This window comes from Euphorbia lathyris, chromosome 4, assembly GCF_963576675.1.
Source record: "Euphorbia lathyris chromosome 4, ddEupLath1.1, whole genome shotgun sequence".
Lineage (NCBI taxonomy): Eukaryota > Viridiplantae > Streptophyta > Magnoliopsida > Malpighiales > Euphorbiaceae > Euphorbia > Euphorbia lathyris.
In genome coordinates this window covers 38,211,955-38,233,254 of record NC_088913.1, presented here as the reverse complement: position 1 = coordinate 38,233,254, position 21,300 = coordinate 38,211,955, and positions in this window count along the sequence as shown.

The window sequence follows — 21,300 nt, the reverse complement described above, 5'->3', positions numbered from 1 at the left end:
ATTATTTTTTTTATTAATAATTTAATGAAAAGTAATTAATTTACGTAAAATTATACAAATGTTACGAAAATTTGTAAAGGTTCTATAGATTTTCCGTAAAGTATTGTCAATTTACGTAAAGTGGTTTGGTGGACAGAATTAAAATTATTTTTTATTAATAATTTAACAAAAAAATAATTAATTTACGTAAAATTATAGAAATGTTACGGAAATTTGTAAAGGTTTTATAGATTTTCCGTAAAGTAGTGTCAATTTCCGTAAAGTGGTTTGGTGGATAGAATTATATTCTACATTGTGTTACTTTAATTTTCCCTATTTAGTGGTAACTTGTAATAACAGGCCAACTTTTAATATAATTTATTTTATTTTGAAATTAATTTGACACGTGTCGCAATATTATTCGTTATTGAAACAAAGTAATCCTACTTTGTTTTTAAAGGAAGTAACCAAAGCAGACACCTATAATTTAATATTATTTATATATAATTCATCATTATTTGTTATAATTATAATTATTTATATATTATTTATTATTTATTATAATTAATAATTTAATATTATATATATATAATTCATCATTATTTATTATAATTATAATTTTTTATATATAATTTCTAATTTTTTATTATAATTATTTATATATAATATATCATTTATCGTTATATATATATATATATATATAATTTATCATTATTTATTATTATAATTATAATTATTTATATATAATTTATTATAATTAGTTGGTGCAGTTATCAGTTAAGTTAAGTTAAGTAGTATTCAGTTCAGTTAATTTAATTCAATTTCACTAAGTTCTAAACTGAACTGAATTAAATTGAACTTACTTATACTAAAATTAAGTAAAAAAGAACAGGGCCTAAGAACATTTTAAGAATAAAGAAGATGGAGACGTTTCAGAGCGTTTGGTTCGCGTAAGAATAAGGGAATAAATCAGAGTTGTGTGTTGAAACACAATTTACACACTGAATTTTTATTCTAACAAAAATATTATAAGAAAATAATATTCCATAAATAGTTTAAGTATAGAAATTAAATGTTGATTTAATTTGACTAATGGGCTGTTAAGTGTAATTGATTAATAAGAGAAAGAAAAGAAATCAATGAAAGGCCTTGATTCTGGCTCAATAGCTATAAGAATCCAAAAGCTTGTCTCAAGCCTAGAAGGTTGATTGTTCTGAAAGACAAGAATCAAACCAAATCAAAGAAGATCAACTTTGACTCTTCACACTGACATTGCACCTCCATATCGGGAAAGAAGTACAAGCAATGGGCTGCTTTTCTTATCCCGCTGGACAATTTGGACTCTTTACCATAATTGTCCAAATCGTCAGTCTGCCTGCGGCAGAAATCAGAAGTGTGTTGTCTCCTCAAGGCAGAGGGAAAAACTATTTCAACGGAAAGCTTTTGTACTAGAATTGGAAGGTGAAAGCGACAGAATGAGCATTTCCCTCCAACGGTCTTTTCGAAATTAGAAATGACCCCCCTAACAAAAGCTTCATTTGCACTCGATCATCAACGCTGAAATCAAGATAATCATCTTTCATGTGCCAAAAGCAAAAAGCTCATACACATTCACTATTTTTTATTCGTGTAATAGCTTATAGAAATGTACTTTGTGTTCTAAATTGGAACAAATTTATCAATAGATAAAAAGATCAGAAGCTCTTTTGTTCACTTCGGTTATAAGTGAACAAGCTGGGAGGTAGATAGATTGATGAGTGTAGTGTGCAAGGGATGGTACTTTGCTGCCTCTGAGTCTAATGTAAAGGTTTGTGCTATGCCATTTGAAAGAGTTCATTAGTAGATTAAAACCCAAAAGAAGGTATTTTGGGGACTGGATGTAGACAGGAGACCGAACTAGTATAAATCGCTGAGTAACTTCTCTTTAACCCTTTACTTTACTTCTTCTGATATTTTCTTGTTTTTTTGTTAAAATATTTAAGTAATGCTTCCGATTATTGTACACAATAGATCGCATAACCTTAAGTCATAACAGAAGCTCCTCTAGTTGAGCTGCATCCTGTTTAGAAAGGTCAGAAGCAGAATCAAGCTTCGTTTATCTGTATAACGCAGTAAACGAAGATTGCCTCTGATTTTGAACTTGCCTTGTTGTTTCGTGCTATTGGATTAAATTGTAAATTTTTTTTTATTAAGGGTTAAATTTATCTAATAGTTCTATTTACCCCCATTTAAAACTAAACTCTAACTCATAATGGATCAACACTGTGTTTTAAGAATTTCTATACACGCATGTGTCTCTATTAATAAAAATATAAGAATTAAAATCAATTAATCTAACCATTAAAATAAAAAATAAAATTAATAAAATTAATGAAAGAAAATGTATAAATATTATATTTTAAAAAATAAGTAATTAAAAATAAATATTAAAAATAATATGATAAAAGAAAAAATTTAGTTAAAATTATTTTTCAGAGTAAAAAAATAAATAAATACAGGGATCAAAAGTGGAATTAATATAGGATAAAAAATACAAATAAATAAGTACAAGGATCAAAACAAAAATCAAAAAATAAAATTTAGCAAAAATAATTTTTGAGGAAAAAAATTAAAAATATATAGGTACAAGGATCAAAAGTGAAATTAATTCAAGGATAAAAAAACTAAAATTTTAAAAAAATATGGATTAAAATAAAAAATTAAAAAGTAAAATGGAGAGTAAAGTAGAATTTTGGGTGTAGAAGTTCAAGTTAGTAATAGATGGAAAATGAAATAAAAAAAACCTCTTAGTGGTTAATGAAATATGAGTTAGAGGTAAGCCAAAAATCACTGTTCGAAACGAAGGTCGCTTGGACCGCCTAGGCCCCGTCTAGGCGCTCGAAATCGAGAATTCGTCCCGATTTTCTACAATTAGTCCCTCTAGGCGTTTTATTGACTACTAGGCGATTTTCAACCGCTTGGGCTCCGCCTAGGCCGCCTCGACACCGCCTAGGTACCGCCTAAACGATAATGAGCAAAAACATTTTTAATTGTGAATTTGTTTTTTTTGTTTTATTATAATTCACTTTTAAGTTGTTTCAATGATATTGTTGTTGAAATGTTGATGTTTGCACAAATTTAAAGATATATGTTACAAATATACGTGTTTTTCTATATTAAATAATTTTATATTATTATTTTAGATAGTATAATACATATTTTAATTGAATTTATACAATAATTCGTTGATTAATAAATAAAAATATAAAAATACAAATCCGATTAATCATCGATTAATCTCCGACTAATCCCCGATTAATCCTTGAGAGCCCTGTCCGCCCGACTAGCGCCTAGCATTTTTTACAACCTTGCCAAAAACTAAAAAATGATAAATGAAATGATTGAATTAATAAAACAAACACCAACAAATGGAATGAAACGTCTCATTTTCCTCACCATTTCTTGAAAACCCCCAAACAAATGTCTCCTTAGTGAGTTGAAAAGTCACTAAGAGTTTATTGGAGCTGATTTTTAACTCTACTCTTCAAATTTTAACTTTTGTTTGGAAGTTTAGAGGTTAATGGGGTGAGAGTTAATTGAGGTAATGGAAAGGGAAGGGAAGAGAAGTGATGGAAATGAAAGTTAAAAATTAACATTATTTGGGGGTTTATAAAATGTAAATGAGAGTTAAAAGTTTAACTTCGTTTGAGAATTCAAATATACAGTGGAAAGAAGGTTAAATTTACTCTGCAAAGATAAAAAAAAAAATTAATAAACTTTACTTTACTTTCGTTAACCCCCAATTTGGAGGTTAGAGTTTAGAGGTTAAAGCATGTAAACATTTAACTTCAATTAACTTTCATTTACTCTTCAAAAACAACTCTCAAACAAAGTTAATGTGATATTTAACATTTCATTACTCACATTTACCTCCATTAACTCCCTCCTAAATAAGGGGGTGTTTGTTAGAAGGGATATAGGAGGTGGGATATGGATAAAAAATAAGAGATAAGTTATCTCATGTTTGTTTCGGAGATAGAAGAGTGAGACAGATGAAGGATAAGTCTCTTATCTCTCAAATCATATACCCAAGAGTGGGTGGTATAAGGAGGTGGGATAAGCTCCCGCTATTTTAATATGATGGAAAAGTTCATCTTATCCATCAAATTAATGTTATGTAGTTTAAATAAAGTTAAAATAGTACTAGTCAAATATATTATTTTATCTCTATCCTTATTCCACATACCAAACATTAAATAATAATTCTCGACTATCATATCTTTATCCTTATCTCAACCATTTATCCTTATCCTTATCTCACACTACGCCAAAACCCCCTTCAGACGATGGTTAAAAACCGTCGTCCCGCGAGATATAAATCTGTCACAGGGCTCGCTGCCGTCTATTGCACCTTTAGACGACGGTTAGGTTCTGTCATTTGAAGATACTATACATGACATCAGCCTAGTCTCGTACTGTCATATGAACATTGTTACGATGCATCTTTTTATTTATTAATGTCATTTTTAATGTCATCACATGACATACTAATAATTAAAAATGTCAAGTCGTTATATGAGAAATTGGCATATTGGTATTCGCGGTGACAGTTTTTATAATAATTTCTGTCGTAGTAACTTGTATCAGATGGCATAGGTCTTAATCAATCATGTCAAGAGATTTGTTTTAGATGACATATTCTTTTAATTTAATGTCTTTTTATTGTCGTTTAGATGATATTTTTTTAAACGTAAATGTCACTCCTTGCCTTCTTCTTCGAATGATTCTGGAAATGAACAATAATTATCAAATGAACAAGAATTTCTGTATATCAATGATTTTAATTTTACTGGAGACTAATGCTCATAATCTGGTTACATTTGAACTACACAAAATAACTGAATGAATGTCTGATGACAAAAAAATATAAGCAATTAATGTACATCTTCAAATCTGTATATATAGTCAGAGGCGTGGTGGTGTTGATTGGAAAGCCAAATCCAACTTGAACTGAATCATATCTAAGTCATCATCTCCTAGAATCCCCAAAGTCTTGGTATCTGCAAAACCAATTGATGATGCTCATTAATTACACACCGTATACAGATAGACCTAATTAATCTCAATTTACCCTTTCTCCATTCTGAGACCCTTCACTTACCCACCCACATTATAAATAGGAAGCGTTTACCAATTCTCAATAGTCACCCAGGGCAACATAACACTATACTTAAAGATTGTTATGTCGAGCAGGAATAGAAGGAACCTCTATCGTAATGTTGAGTTTCAGATTGAACAATTCCGGTATAAGGCACCTAGGTGGCTTGTCAATATACATGGTCCTGACCGGCAGCAATGGACTGTCGTGATGAATGGCCCTCCAAACACCCCTTATGAAGGAGGTGTATTCATAGTCCAAATGGACTTCCCTGTCGATTTCCCCTCCACACCTCCAGTTGTAAGAACATGCATAAACTTGTTAACACACATAAATCAGTTCATATCTTTGTAAATACACTCATGATATTACTATTGTTCGCAGGTAATATTCAGGACCAAAATTTACCATCCTAATATCAGTCCCTTGGGGCATGTTTCTATGCCCCAGCTACTTGATCGCCCTGCCCATAGTATTGCCACGGTAAGATGTAAATCTATGTATTTTTTACCCGTAAATTTATCTATTCATGTTTGGGGTCTAGTTTATCTACTCATGTTTGGGGTCTAATTTAATTTATCTATGCATTTTATAGCTGATGTGGAATATTTTATGGACTGCTGGTAGAGCCCTTCATTGAGGGGCCATTTCCTGGCTGAGAGCGAATTACTGAACGATACATCAGCAACATGGCAGGTTATGTAGCAATTGCCAGGAGATGGACTGAAGAGCATGCAATGGATATATGATGTGCAAATAGCAAGCAAGGGGGGCATTATGATGTGACGTGCGAATAGCGTACAAGGGGGGGCGTGATGTGCGAATAGCAAGGAAATTTGGATGCTGGACAACCATTGAGTTAGATGATGTCGACTACTGGATGGGCATAGAGCCAATCTTGAAGAACATAATGATTACTGATTACAAATGTACTTGGTAATCAATCTGATCTTCAATGTTGGCTCCATGCCCCTACAGTATTCGACGCCATTTAACTCTGATGGTTCCCCATCATCCCGATATCCTTGTTTACCATTTGCACATTCTTGAAGCAAGGAGATTTTGATGCTAAAGAAACACTGGAGCTGAATGGTGTGGACTACTGGATGGGCATAGAGCCAATCTTGAAGAACAGAATGATTACTGATTAGAAATGTACTTGGTAATCAATCTGATCTTCAATGTTGGCTCCATGCCCCTCCAGTACTCCACTCCATCCATCCAGCTCCAGTGTTTCTTTAGCATTAAAATCTCCTTTCTAATCGCGCATCACGCCCCCCCCCCCCCCCTTGTACGCTATTCGCACGTCACATCATAATGCCTCCCTTGCATGCTATCCTTTTTTGATAGGCAATACAAAGTAGACAACTTATTCAAGTAGACATATATATGTATATTCAAGTGGATGATAACATGCTATAACAAAGTAGTCAACTTATTCGTTTATGTCTATTAAATTGAATCAGTTCTACTTCCTAACACATAACATGCTAAATTGATATGAAACATATGTCTATTCTTGAATCAGTTACTTCATAAACAGAACATAAAATAAGCCAACATATGTCTCATCAGCATAACTCATGTTAAAATAGAAAAGAATCAGGCAAGTTCATCATTTTCAGTTTTAAGAGTATGCATGATCAGCTACCTTCCTAAACATAATATCAAGTTCATAACTTATGCTGATAGCATCGAAAACCCATCAACATCCTGAATGATTTCAATCAGATAACAAGCCAAGTGGAAGGTATATTGTAAACTTATCTCATCACCATCCTGAATGGTTTCATAACATTTTCAGCTTTAAGAGTATGCCTAACATGTTATAACAAATAGACAACTTATTCGTGCATATCTAAAACTTGTTCTCATAGCATCATAAAGCCACCACTACGTACCTGCCACTTGGATTGTACAGTTCATGATGAAGTTAGCATGGTGATGAAGTGTATGATACTGTCACCACAAGCTTAGTCATAAACTTGTTAGAATCATACAACTTCATCGCCATGTTAAACACTTTTCCATAAGCATAACAAGCCAAGTGACATGATAAATAGTAATGGAGATTTAGGAGTATGTCTAACATGCTATAACAAGTAGACAACTTATTCAAGTGAACATGTTATAACAATCATACAACTTATTCCTTACTTATCATCATATGTCATGTTCAAATAAAAAAGAGAATGGTGATATCAATTAGCCTAAATTTACCTTTTAATACATGCTTCATACATTCTCAATGACCCTTTTACAATGTTCCTCTAATACTTGATGCATGATTAATAAGCTACATACTCATACAGAACCTCAAACATAAACATCAACAGAACATCATACATAAACATGTTTCATACACATACACATACTCAATCACTTCTAGCAGTATAACTCATAGGTGTAAGAGTAGTGTCAATCACAATGAACATTCAAAGCTTTAGAGTATGCCTAATCAGCCACATGCTCAATGACCCTTTTACAATGTTCCTCTAATACTTGATGCATGATTAATAAGCTACATGCCCAAATGAACAATCATACACATACTCATACAGAATCTCAAACATAAACATTAACAGAACATCATACATAAACATGTTTAATACACATACACATACTCAATCACTTCTAGCAGTATAACTCATAGGTGTAAGAGTAGTGCCAATCTCAAAGAACATTCAAAGCTTTAGAGTATGCCTAATCAGCCACATGCTCAATGACCCTTTTACAATGTTCCTCAAATACTTGATGCATGATTAATAAGCTACATGCCCAAATGAACAATCATACACATACTCATACAGAACCTCAAACATAAACATCAACAACATCATACATAAACATGTTTAATACACATACACATACTCAATCACTTCTAGCAGTATAACTCATAGGTGTAAGAGTAGTTCCAATCTCAAAGAACATTCAAAGCTTTAGAGTATGCATAATAGTATGCATAATCAGCCACATGCTCAATGACCCTTTTACAATGTTCCTCAAATACTTGATGCATGATTAATAAGCTACATGCCCAAATGAACAATCGTACACATACTCATACAGAACCTCAAACATAAACATCAACAGAACATCATACATAAACATGTTTCATACACATACAAATACTCAATCACTTCTAGCAGTATAACTCATAGGTGTAAGAGTAGTGCCAATCTCAAAGAACATTCAAAGCTTTAGAGTATGCCTAATCAGGCACATGCTTAATGATCATTCATACATGAACTCTATGAGTCCTAGGTTCCAAAACAGTACATCAAACAATATATATACTAAATCAAGCTAGTTTCCTAAATCAATGAGTTCTAGGTTCCAAAACAGTACATCAAACATACACAAGCACTTCTAAAGGCATGACCAATCAGTTCAAACCAACTTAACATTAATATATATTCAGTAAGTTAAAGAAATCTCCCCATATGCTAAAGGCATGAACCGATTGAAAATCTCTTCAGTCAGCATTCGCATGTAGCATTCTTACTATCCCTGCAAATATTATGTTCAAATAAAAAGAAATCAGAACATCTTCAGCAACCGACAATGTATTACCCTAGGTTAAAAAAGATAATGACCCAAGAATTTCATCGGTGAATCTAACAATGAATACAATAAAATCAGTATCTAAGCGAGAGATCTAACCCTTTAAATCATAGCTTTGAAAATCAATAGATCCTTATTTCAGCTGCTGAAATCGACATACACAAAAGTAAATCGGATGAGGAAAAGAGAGAGTAAGGATCAATGCCAATCAATAGATACTTACCAGTACCGTGTTTATAGCTCACCCAGTGATTGCATGTCCAAATCAGCCATGGCGATAGAGAGGGATGAGAGGGATAAAGCTCTTGTGTAGCTTAAAATAGGGTTCGGGATTAGAGAGAGGGTTTATATATCAGCTGAAAATTTCAGTCAAACAAGAGCGCCTAAAATTTGGGGATTGACCGCGTAAGTGAAATTTCATTTGCCGCTTTTTTGTTTTCGGCAAACAATGACATTCATTTATTATAAGTGTCATCTGTTGAGTAAGTGAAATTTAACGAAAACGCGTGTTTTCTTTGGATGACAGGATTATGTAATCGTAATGTCATCTGAGAATCGAGCGCATTTTTTATTTCGCTTTCAGATGACATACAGTTAAAATACTGTCACGAAAAATATTCAGACGACACGAAAACAAATGTCTGTCATGTATCTTGTGTCATGTGAAAGGGAAAATGGCATAGTGTCAACATTTATCTTTATCCCTATCCTAATAAAATACCTACCCCGTTAAGAGTCCAACTAAGAGACTGTTGATGCATTCTTCCTATTAACATTTTACTAGTTTTGAGCCTCGTAGTATATAAGGTTTTCTTTAGTTATTTTTTAGATAATATGTTTATTCATTGAAATTATTCTATAATTTACTTTTTACGAAAGATTTACTTTATATTATGAAATACTATATTTTATATATATTTATTTTTTTTTACTTGCAATTCTTAAATTGTCATACATATTCATTTTGGTTAAAATTTGAGCCAAAAGAAATGTAATCCGATATGTTCAGAATTCATAAATGAGAATGTAGTTTAATAAATTATTTCTCAAATTAACCGACTTATCAATGTTAAGAGTAAACTTGTTTTTTTATTGTCAAAGTTAGGCCCTGTTTGTTTGGGGAAAAATATTCTACAGGAAAATATTTTCTTAATTTTCCAGTGTTTGTTTGGGCAGGAAAATAAGTGGCAAGTCAATGGAAAAGGAAGGAAAAATAAGGGAAAATGTTTTACCCTTTTCAATTTCGGAAACCAGAAGAAATTTCAGGGAATCAATTTCGGAGTACGAGGAATTAATGAGGGAAGATCATCGACGCAAGAAGAACTCTATTGGAAACTATCAATGGGACGTACAAACACATGAGATAGCCATCGCCAACTTAACAAATACCGGATCTCGGACATGTCCTATGTTGTTAAAAAAATCCTAAAACACCAGGTGTAGTCAAAAGGAGTCCAACCACTCAATATACTTTTGACGTCTCAAAGACGGAAGAGATTTTCAATTACTTGTTAAAAGAGCAGTTCATCACATTACTACCTAGACATGTGATCCCATCTAAAGAGGAAATACATGGACGAGTGATAAGTCCTTAATTTACGTATTTATGCATGCATATTCATATTTACATTTGTGCATTTAGCTTAGTTTAGGATAGGTTTTGGAAAGATTTCACTTGTTTTGTTCATGATTTCTCCAGAGATAGGTTTGAAATACTTAAAAGCTCAATACGAAGGAATATCAGCAAGGAATAGATCAAAAACAGAAGAAAAGAGCCAAATTATGGCAAAAACATCTGCCACGATCGTGACACCCCAGTCCCATTCATGATCATGCTTGAAATCAACCAAAGACAGAAAACCATATGTCGCGATCGTGGCCTATGTCGCGATCGTAACAGACAGTTCCATCAACTTTTCAGGGCAAAGCAAAGTGACGAACGTGACACCCCAGTCCCGTTCGTGACTGACGTCTTCACTGTAAAAAAGCATGATTCTTCAGTACATTTGCATCTCTTTTATCCTATACCATCGTTCTTCTTCACCATGGGCTATGACTCTCTATAACAACACTTGAAGAGTTATCATATTGAAGAGACATGATTCTTCACCCACTGTAAGAAGAATACTCCTTTCTCCATTCAAAATACAGAAAAGAAAGAAAAATAATACAGATAAAGTTACAGAAAGTATATTAAAGCAATGAAGATTCTACAGTTTCTAAGCTTCTATTTCCAACATTGAAAAAAGCAAGATCGAGAGATACACTTCCTCGAGAGATAAGATACAAGATACAAAAGAATAAGACGCCCAGATGCCTAACAAACTTTACAGAGCTAGGAAAAAGATTCACAACCAATATACTCTCATTTGTTGTAGTCTTTATTCTATGTATTCTTTACTTTTGACAAATCATTAACTCTGTCAAACACTTGTTTATCAAAATCACAATTCAATCTAATGCAAATTATTCTTTGTTCATCATCAGATTCTATCACTGCTTTTATGAATATTCTAGGGAAATCCATTTAAGCAAGACATAGGAATAGTTATCATTTTATGAAGTTAGAAGAGATTCAGTTCATAAAAGGATAATTGTATCAAATAATCCACTTCCTTCGTTTTTAATTCTTAATTCTAATTCACTACGATAGGTCGAGGAATTAAGATTATCTATCTAAAAACATCCAAGTTATTTAACCATGGGTCGAGAGATTGGATTAAATACTCTTATTTGATACAACTGCAGTAAGTTTGGAAAGTGTTTTAAGGTTTAAACTCATAAAAATTTGTATGTATCCCGGGCTATGCACGGAATAGAAACTTAGAAAATATAATTTAAGTATTATTATCATTCTTTTAAATAAAAGTATTGCAAATGTAATTATTTATTCTCTATAACCAAGAGAAAACAAATTTATAAATTAAACCCGTTATAGTAGTTAATCAACGTTCTCTATAGAAACGATAATATTATTATTACTACAAGCGGAATCGTGCACTTGCGGAATTCGCCTAACAAGCTTTTGGCGCCGTTGCCGGGGAACGCCAAAGAAGATTAACCTATATAAATTTTATTTATTTATTCCGAATTTTGGTTTATAGACTTATATGAAATTCTTTCTGATTAAGAGGTACAGAAAATAAAAGTTTATGTGTCAGACACGAAGTCCCAAGCAGATACTAGAACCTTATCAACCTGAGATTGAAAATAATTTAAAGAAAAAGAAAAGAGCAAGGAAAAATAAGAACAAAAATAAAGCAAAGATGGTAGTACTGTTGGGGTTTAGTGTCCTATAGACAATTGTTGCAAGATACAAACTTGATGTAAATGAATTGTTCTTTATATCATTTGTTTTAATGAGATATATGTTTTATAACTATATAAAGGCAATCCCTTTTAAGCACTAAATAAAGTCTAATAAAAGGAAATCCGTAAGTTTGTTTAAAGTGATTATAAAGTGTTCATACAAGCATGAAGTGAGACAAAACTTTATAATAAACTAATAAACTTAAAACCACCCCAAGTCAAGTGATATGTTTAGGATTGATATATCACTGTTGAGACTTGTATGTAACAATGTCTTCTGTCCGACAGAAAGCTGATCTCACAAGCTTCATATATATAGATATCTGGACAGTTACATAGATCCGATGAAACGTCGTTCATTAGGATTGGGGATCCGATTTGAGATAACAGGATGGGTAGATTCTTCCTTGTCACATGTTCATCTCATTGGTATTAATAGGTATAACTAATCCTCAGACTCAAAGGAATGTTAATTGGTCATCCTGAATTACTGAATGTGAGACTTTGATCCTGTGGTCCCACGATCCTTAACAGAGATGACTCTGGGGTGTGAACTACAAAGGTTGGGTGTCACAGGAGGTAATGTCAGGGTAGTTATACATTGGATTGAGCATTTATCACTCCCGATTAATGGGAGATACATCCAAGGATCGCTTGTGGAAGACTCGACTCTAAATCCTTGCAAGGTGATAGCTTAAGAGTAGAAATACAGATTTCACTTAACCTATCTATTTGAGTTGACTCGGCCTGTACAAGTAAAATGAACGTCTCGCTATATGTGACTTGATATCACCCATAGTCATAAGATTCAGTTCAAGGATGTAGTTGATAAAGGATCGAATTATAATGTAACTAATACGGAAGGGTTAACGACAGAATCAACCTGTCTTCTTAACGGACTCTGGGGGAATGATTACAGACTTTCCAATAACATACTCAGTACATCATTCCGTTATGCAAGGATTAAATATAATTCTTGAAGAAATTAATTTAATAGTTGCATACGGCCAGAAGTAGTAAGAACCTAATGGATCACACATAAGACTTGGAACCAAAAGAGAGATGGATGTCATTAATAGATGGAAGCCCAAATGAGCCCAGTAAGGCCCATTTATATAGAGGGGGGCCGAAATTTATATATAGTAAATAAGGAATTATTTTAATTCCATTAATCCTAATTTGATTAGGTTTGTGAATTAAATTAATTAAGAGATAATTAAGTTAGGAGTTTTAATTAGATTAATATACTCCTATTATTATCCAATTAGGTTATTTATTATTATCCTAAATGTATTTGATATATTATAAGATAATAATTAGGAATCCTATTCCGAATGGAATTCCTATTAAGTAACCTATTCCTATCTAACTAGGGTTTAGATACAAGTGACTATATATACCCCATCCTTATGAGAATTTCGACTAAGCCTATCCCCTCCCCTTATTGTGATTTTCGAAACCTACATTAAGAGAGAGAAAGTGAATTCGCATCCCCTAGTTCGTGGACAAGAATTCATACGGCTTCCGTCAATTGATTAATCTCATTCATCTCCTTTTCTCTTTGATCTTGTGTTGGTTAATTAGAGGCAATCTATTTTGGTTGCATCTCATAAGGGTTGATTCTAACTTAACCTCACCGTGTTATACTTCGTGCTTGGAAACTCGAAAAGAATTGTGGGCGCTTCTTTAACAACGGTAGATTGTTCATCGAAAGGTATTCCTTCTTATCCCTCTTTATATGAAATAACGATTAACGGATTCTATGGTTAAAAGGAAATAGGCTAAAATTTTTATATTTCCGCTGATATACCTTAGCCTTAATTTCCAACAGTGGTATCAGAGCCATCGTTAAATCCGTTATTTCATATATGAAAATTTCGAAGTTTTTCAATAGGATTGAATAAATATTTATGGTTAGGATTAATTAACAAATTGTTTGGTTAATTAATTCTAAAGATAAATAAATTTTAGTTAATTGTTAATTAAAATTGATTATGCGTATGTTCCTAATTATTTCGGTTGATAATCATTATAACAAAATCTATTTGTTTTATAGTTAGGTTAATAAAATTAGTTTTATTAATTCTAAAAGATAAAACGGAAATCTATTGTAGTTTTTCCTATTTCTGAAAATCGTTTTTAAAATCGTTTTAAAAACTGATATATATATTTATATTTTATAAAAAAAAATATATACGACAGCGGCTCGGGTCACGCCTCACGGCGCAAACAACCGCTGTTACGCGGCTGCTGCCTCGCGGCAGCAGCCGCGTGCGCAGCCGCGGGGCTGCTGCCAAACGGCAGCGGCCCAGTTTCGGGCCCTAGCCCGAATCCCACTTGATTTTAATTGTTAAAATCGGCTTGTAAATAATTTATATATATATATGTTTCGGAAATCAATAGTTTTCTGTTTTGATTATCGAATGAAAAATTCGTTTAAAAGTTTGTTTTTACCAAGTTGTAAATCAAAGCGTTAAATGAATTGAAATCAAAATAATTGGGACATGCATAATCGACGTTTTATATGGTTATATTAATCTAATGGTTAATATAAAGATACGAAACGATAAGATGTAAAATTGGATGAAAGTTAATTTGACGAGTTAATGTGATTAACCTAAATATTACATAAGACGGTTATGTAATCAACCAATTAAATTTATTTAATTGAGTCTTTGCATGTTTGGAGTTATGGATATATTTGGACCCTCTTTTAGTCTTTTGGTATTTTTGAAATAGGGCCTACACGTCCTGCCTTTCTACTATCTATTGTAATTTCTCCTCTCATCTGATTCCCTTCAGTTCAATTGAAGTTTTCTTATAGTAGTGTAGAAATTAATATGTAATTTCAAGGCGCCATGGAGAAGACGGAGGACCTAAAGAGAAATATGTAATAGTTAGTATTTCCTTAGGTTTGGCCTTTTATTCCGTCTCTGGCTCGACGGAATAATTTAGATGATATGTCCATAACGCCAATGTATGTATGTATGTATGTGTGTCTGATGTATGCTAAAGCAAATCAAGACTAAGTTAGATTATGAGACTTAAATAAAAATCCCTCATTAAAAAGTTAAGTAAATAAGCAAGTTATTAAAATCGGTTGCCCCTCCCTAATATTATAATTCAACCGGCAGTACTGAGGGCCTTTGGGTTGTTGGCTAAAGTCAAGCTCGGGGTCTTATGGTAACACCTGGATTATCGAAAATCGTTCTTTTATGAATATGGGGTAGTACTTAAATTAGATTATGATAATTGGATGGGCAAACTCATGTTGTCATAAACTAATGGGCAAAATGGTTGGGATTAATATGAATGACATATTAGTTACTAATGTGGTTAGTAACCCAATAACCTAGGAATCACATTCGAGATGTGATTGATTGCATGAATCTACCTAACAAATGGGACTAGCTTGTTGGCTAAAGTCAAGGCGAAATCTCAGGAGTTAGGATCCTAGCTCACTAAAGGATTTGTGAAATTCTTCGAATTAATATGGAGGGTTATTAATTTGGCAAAATAGTGGGAGCAATCTGAAATAAATTAAAAGGCCTATAATTTTAGATTGTTATACTTTAAAGCAAATGAATGACATACGTTTACTCTTTCTCACTCTCAGGTTTTGTTTAAACACACACTCTTAAAATCATGACTAAAACCAATCTGCAAAACATTCTTACCGATAACAAACTGAATGGTTCAAACTTCACCGACTGGTTTCGCAACCTCAAAATTGTTTTGAAGTTCGAGAAAATTGGGTATGTACTTGATACATCGATACCCCCTGTCCCTGAAGATGATGCTCCCATCGAGGAAATTGATACTTACCAGAAGCACAAGGCTGATGACGATCATGCCGGATGCATCATACTTGCATCGATGACATCGGAATTACAAAGGCAACATGAGGAGATGAATGCTTATTCCATCATCATGCACCTAAAGGAATTGTTTGGGAAACAAACCAGTTGCGAACGCTACGAGATATCCAAGCTGTTATATCGTTGCGGGATGCAAGAGGGCACATCAGTCATGACACATTGTGTCAAGATGATTGGCTACATTACCAAACTTTCTAGTATTGGATTTGCGATGGATAACGAATTAAGTGTTGACTTAATTCTTCAATCCCTCCCAGAAAGTTATTCACAGTTCATTATGAACTATCAGATGAATGACTTGCAAACCTCTCTTGAAGAGCTTGCAAACATGCTCAAGTCAGTTGAGCCCAATATGAAGAAAGACAAGACCATACCGGCTCTTATAATTGAGGGATCGAAGAAAAGGAAAGGGAATTTTCCCAATCCTAAACATCCCAAGAAAGGTAAGAAAGTTGTGTCCAAGGGAAAGGAAGTGAAGAAGCCCAAAGGAGAATGCCACTTCTGTGGTAAAGATGGGCATTGGAAGAGAAACTGCAAGGAGTATCTAGCCACCCTCAAGAAGGGAAAAGGCGGTGCTTCTACATCTGGTATGTTTTATATTGAAATAAATACAGTTTCATTATCTGAATCTTGGGTACTTGATACCGGATGTGGATCTCATATTTGTACAAATATGCAGGAGCTAAAACAGACTAAGGAACTTAAGAAAGGAAGCATAAACTTGCGAGTGGGAAATGGAGCAAGAGTTGCTGCCCTCGCAATTGGAGATTATGTTTTACTTTTGCCCTCTGGGCTTGTAATAGAATTAAGGAATTGTTTATACGTTCCTGAGATGTCTCGTAACATTATTTCTATTAGCCGTCTTGTTGACGTCGGTTTTCATATTTTAATAAAGAACAATAGTTGCAATTTTTATAAAGATTCGATCTTTTATTTTTCAGGAATATCACAAAATGGGATTTATGTGTTAGATGATAAACTCCTGTTTTTGCAATTGATACCAAAAGACATAAGATAGATAATTCAACTTACTTGTGGCATTGTCGTTTAGGCCATATAAACAAGAGACGCATGCTAAAGCTACATTCAGATGGGCTTATAGATCCAATCGATTCCGAATCATTGGAAACATGCGAATCATGTTTAAAAGGTAAAATGACAAAGACACCCTTTAGCAATAAAGGTGAGCGTGTATCAGACACTCTAGGACTCATTCATTCAGATGTATGCGGTCCTATGTCAGTCCAAGCAAGAGGAGGATTCAGATACTTCATAAGCTTCATAGATGACCATACTCGATATGGTTACATCTACTTGATGAGGCACAAATCAGAAGCTTTTGACAAGTTCAAATGCTTCAAGAATGAAGTGGAAAATCAATTAGGAAAGAAAATAAAGACGCTTTGATCCGATCGAGGTGGCGAATATCTTTCAGATGATTTTCTGAATTATCTAACTGAATGTGGGATATGCTCACAATGGACACCTCCCTATACACCACAACACAATGGTGTATCTGAGAGGAGAAACCGTACCCTATTAGATATGGTACGATCCATGATGAGCATGGCCTTACTTCCAAAGTCGTTCTGGGGCTATGCCTTAGAAACTGCCCTCTTCACCCTGAATCGAGTACCAACTAAATCCGCTAGTTCCACACCATATGAATTGTTCGTTGGTAGGAAACCTGTGTTCTCATTTATGAGAGTATGGGGTTGTTCAGCATATGTCAAACGCATAGCGTCCGACAAATTAGATTCTAAATCTGATAAATGTTTCTTCATTGGATATCCCAAAGAAACCATGGGGTATTACTTCTATCATCCAGATGATCAGAAAGTAATAGTATCCAGATACGCAACCTTCTTAGAGAAAGAGTTTCTCGAAGAAACACAAAAGGGAAGCGTGATCGAACTCGACGAAGTTCAAGAGGAAGAAACACCGACTGAAACAACAGAAGCGGTTGAGGTACCCGAAGAAGTCCCATTAGATGAGACTCCAGTGGCACCTATTCGTAGATCACGAAGAGTTCGTGAACTCCCAGTTAGATATGGTTTTCTAGTGGGAGATGATAACGAGGTTCCCGTGTTAGACGACGAACCCGAAAACTACGAAGAGGCTCTTACTAGTCCAGATTCTAAAGCATGGCTTGAAGCCATGGATTCTGAAATGGATTCCATGTATACTAACCAAGTGTGGACTTTGGTTGATCCACCCGAAGGGATAATTCCCATTGGGTGCAGGTGGATCTTCAAAAAGAAGACTGACATGGATGGAAAGGTTAGCACCTACAAGGCTAGGTTGGTAGCGAAAGGATATCGTCAGAAACAAGGTGTTGATTATGACGAAACCTTCTCTCCTGTTGCTATGTCCAAATCAATCAGAATCATGCTTGCAATTGCCGCTCATTTTGATTATGAGATTTGGCAAATGGATGTGAAAACAGCTTTCCTAAATGGAAATCTGCTTGAGGATGTATACATGATGCAGCCTGAAGGTTTCATATCAAAGGATGCAAATAAAGTTTGCAAACTTCAGAGATCCATTTATGGACTCAAGCAAGCATCTAGAAGCTGGAATAAGCGTTTTGACGAAACCATAAAACAATTTGGTTTCGAACAAAATTGCGAAGAAGCTTGCATTTACAAGAAAGCAAGTGGGAGCTCTATAGCATTTCTCATACTATATGTGGATGATATACTGTTAATGGGAAATGACATTGCTCTATTACAATCGGTGAAAGTATGGTTATCCGGTAACTTCTCAATGAAAGACCTTGGTGAAACAGCCTATATACTTGGTATAAAGATCTACAGGGATAGATCGCGTAGACTGCTTGGTCTTTCACAGGCTACATACATTGAAAAGGTGCTAAATCGGTTTAGCATGCTTGAATCAAAACGAGGTAACTTACCCATTGTACATGGAGTAAAGTTAAACAATCATCAATGTCCTAAAACTAATGATGACAAACGACGCATGGCTGTAGTCCCGTACGCCAGCGCGATCGGTTCGATTATGTATGCTATGCTATGCACTAGACCTGAGTAGCGTTCGCGTTATCTGTAACGAGTCATTACCAAGGGAATCCGGGAGACGAGCATTGGATTGCCGTCAAGAACATTCTTAAGTACTTGAGAAGGACTAAAGATATGTTCCCAGTGTACGGAGAAGGAGATCTGAAAATTGAAGGATTTTCAGACGCTAGTCATCTCACAGATGAGAATGATTTTAAATCCCAATCAGGATACCTGTTTATCTTGAATGGGGGCGCGGTCAGTTGGAAAAGTTCCAAGCAGGGAAGCGTAGCTTTCTCTACGACCGAGTCAGAGTACATCGCTGCTGCGGAAGCAGCAAAGGAAGCAGTTTGGATTAGAAAGTTCATTATAGAACTAGGAGTGGTGCCTGACATTGTCAATCCCATTACTCTGTACTGTGATAACAATGGAGCCATTGCGCAAGCAAAGGAACTACGGTCTCATAATGCATCCAAGCACTACCTAAAGTGATACCACATCATTAGAGAGATTGTGGCTAGAGGAGATGTGAGAATAGAAAGAGTACCTACAGAGGACAATGTTGCAGATCCGTTGACAAAGCCTTTAACCCAGAAAGTACATGATCGTCATTTAGCTTCTACTGGGATAAGTTTTAGAAACAATTGGCTTTAGTCCAAGTGGGAGTATGTTGGGGTTTAGTGTCCTATAGACAATTGTTGCAGGATACAAACTTGATGTAAATGAATTGTTCTTTATATCATTTGTTTTAATGAGATATAAGTTTTATAACTATATAAAGGCAATCCCTTTTAAGCACTAAATAAAGTCTAATAAAAGGAAATCCGTAAGTTTGTTTAAAGTGATTATAAAGTGTTCATACAAGCATGAAGTGAGACAAAACTTTATAATAAACTAATAAACTTAAAACCACCCCAAGTCAAGTGATATGTTTAGGATTGATATATCACTGTTGAGACTTGTATGTAACAATGTCTTCTGTCCGATAGAAAGCTGATCTCACAAGCTTTATATATATAGATATCTGGACAGTTACATAGATCCGATGAAACGTCGTTCATTAGGATTGGGGATCCGATTTGAGATAACAGGATGGGTAGATTCTTCCTTGTCACCTGTTCATCTCATTGGTATTAATAGGTATAACTAATCCTCAGGCTCAAAGGAATGTTAATTGGTCATCCTGAATTACTGAATGTGAGACTTTGATCTTGTGGTCCCACGATCCTTAACAGAGATGACTCTGGGGTGTGAACTGCAAAGGTTGGGTGTCACAAGAGGTAATGTCAGGGTAGTTATACATTGGATTGAGCATTTATCACTCCCGATTAATGGGAGATACATCCAAGGATCGCTTGTGGAAGACTCGACTCTAAATCCTTGCAAGGTGATAGCTTAAGAGTAGAAATACAGATTTCACTTAACCTATCTATTTGAGTTGACTCGGCCTGTACAAGTAAAATGAATGTCTCGTTATATGTGACTTGATATCACCCATAGTCATAAGATTCAGTTCAAGGATGTAGTTGATAAAGGATCGAATTATAATGTAACTAATACGGAAGGGTTAACGACAGAATCAACATGTCTTCTTAACGGACTCTGGGGGAATGATTACAGACTTTCCAATAACATACTCAGTACATCATTCCGTTATGCAAGGATTAAATATAATTCTTGAAGAAATTAATTTAATAGTTGCATACGGCCAGAAGTAGTAAGAACCTAATGGATCACACATAAGACTTGGAACCAAAAGAGAGATGGATGTCATTAATAGATGGAAGCCCAAATGAGCCCAGTAAGGCCCATTTATATAGAGGGGGGCCGAAATTTATATATAGTAAATAAGGAATTATTTTAATTCCATTAATCCTAATTTGATTAGGTTTGTGAATTAAATTAATTAAGAGATAATTAAGTTAGGAGTTTTAATTAGATTAATATACTCCTATTATTATCCAATTAGGTTATTTATTATTATCCTAAATGTATTTGATATATTATAAGATAATAATTAGGAATCCTATTCCGAATGGAATTCCTATTAAGTAACCTATTCCTATCTAACTAGGGTTTAGATACAAGTGACTATATATACCCCATCCTTATGAGAATTTCGACTAAGCCTATCCCCTCCCCTTATTGTGATTTTCGAAACCTACATTAAGAGAGAGAAAGTGAATTCGCATCCCCTAGTTCGTGGACAAGAATTCATACGGCTTCCGTCAATTGATTAATCTCATTCATCTCCTTTTCTCTTTGATCTTGTGTTGGTTAATTAGAGGCAATCTATTTTGGTTGCATCTCATAAGGGTTGATTCTAACTTAACCTCACCGTGTTATACTTCGTGCTTGGAAACTCGAAAAGAATTGTGGGCGCTTCTTTAACAACGGTAGATTGTTCATCGAAAGG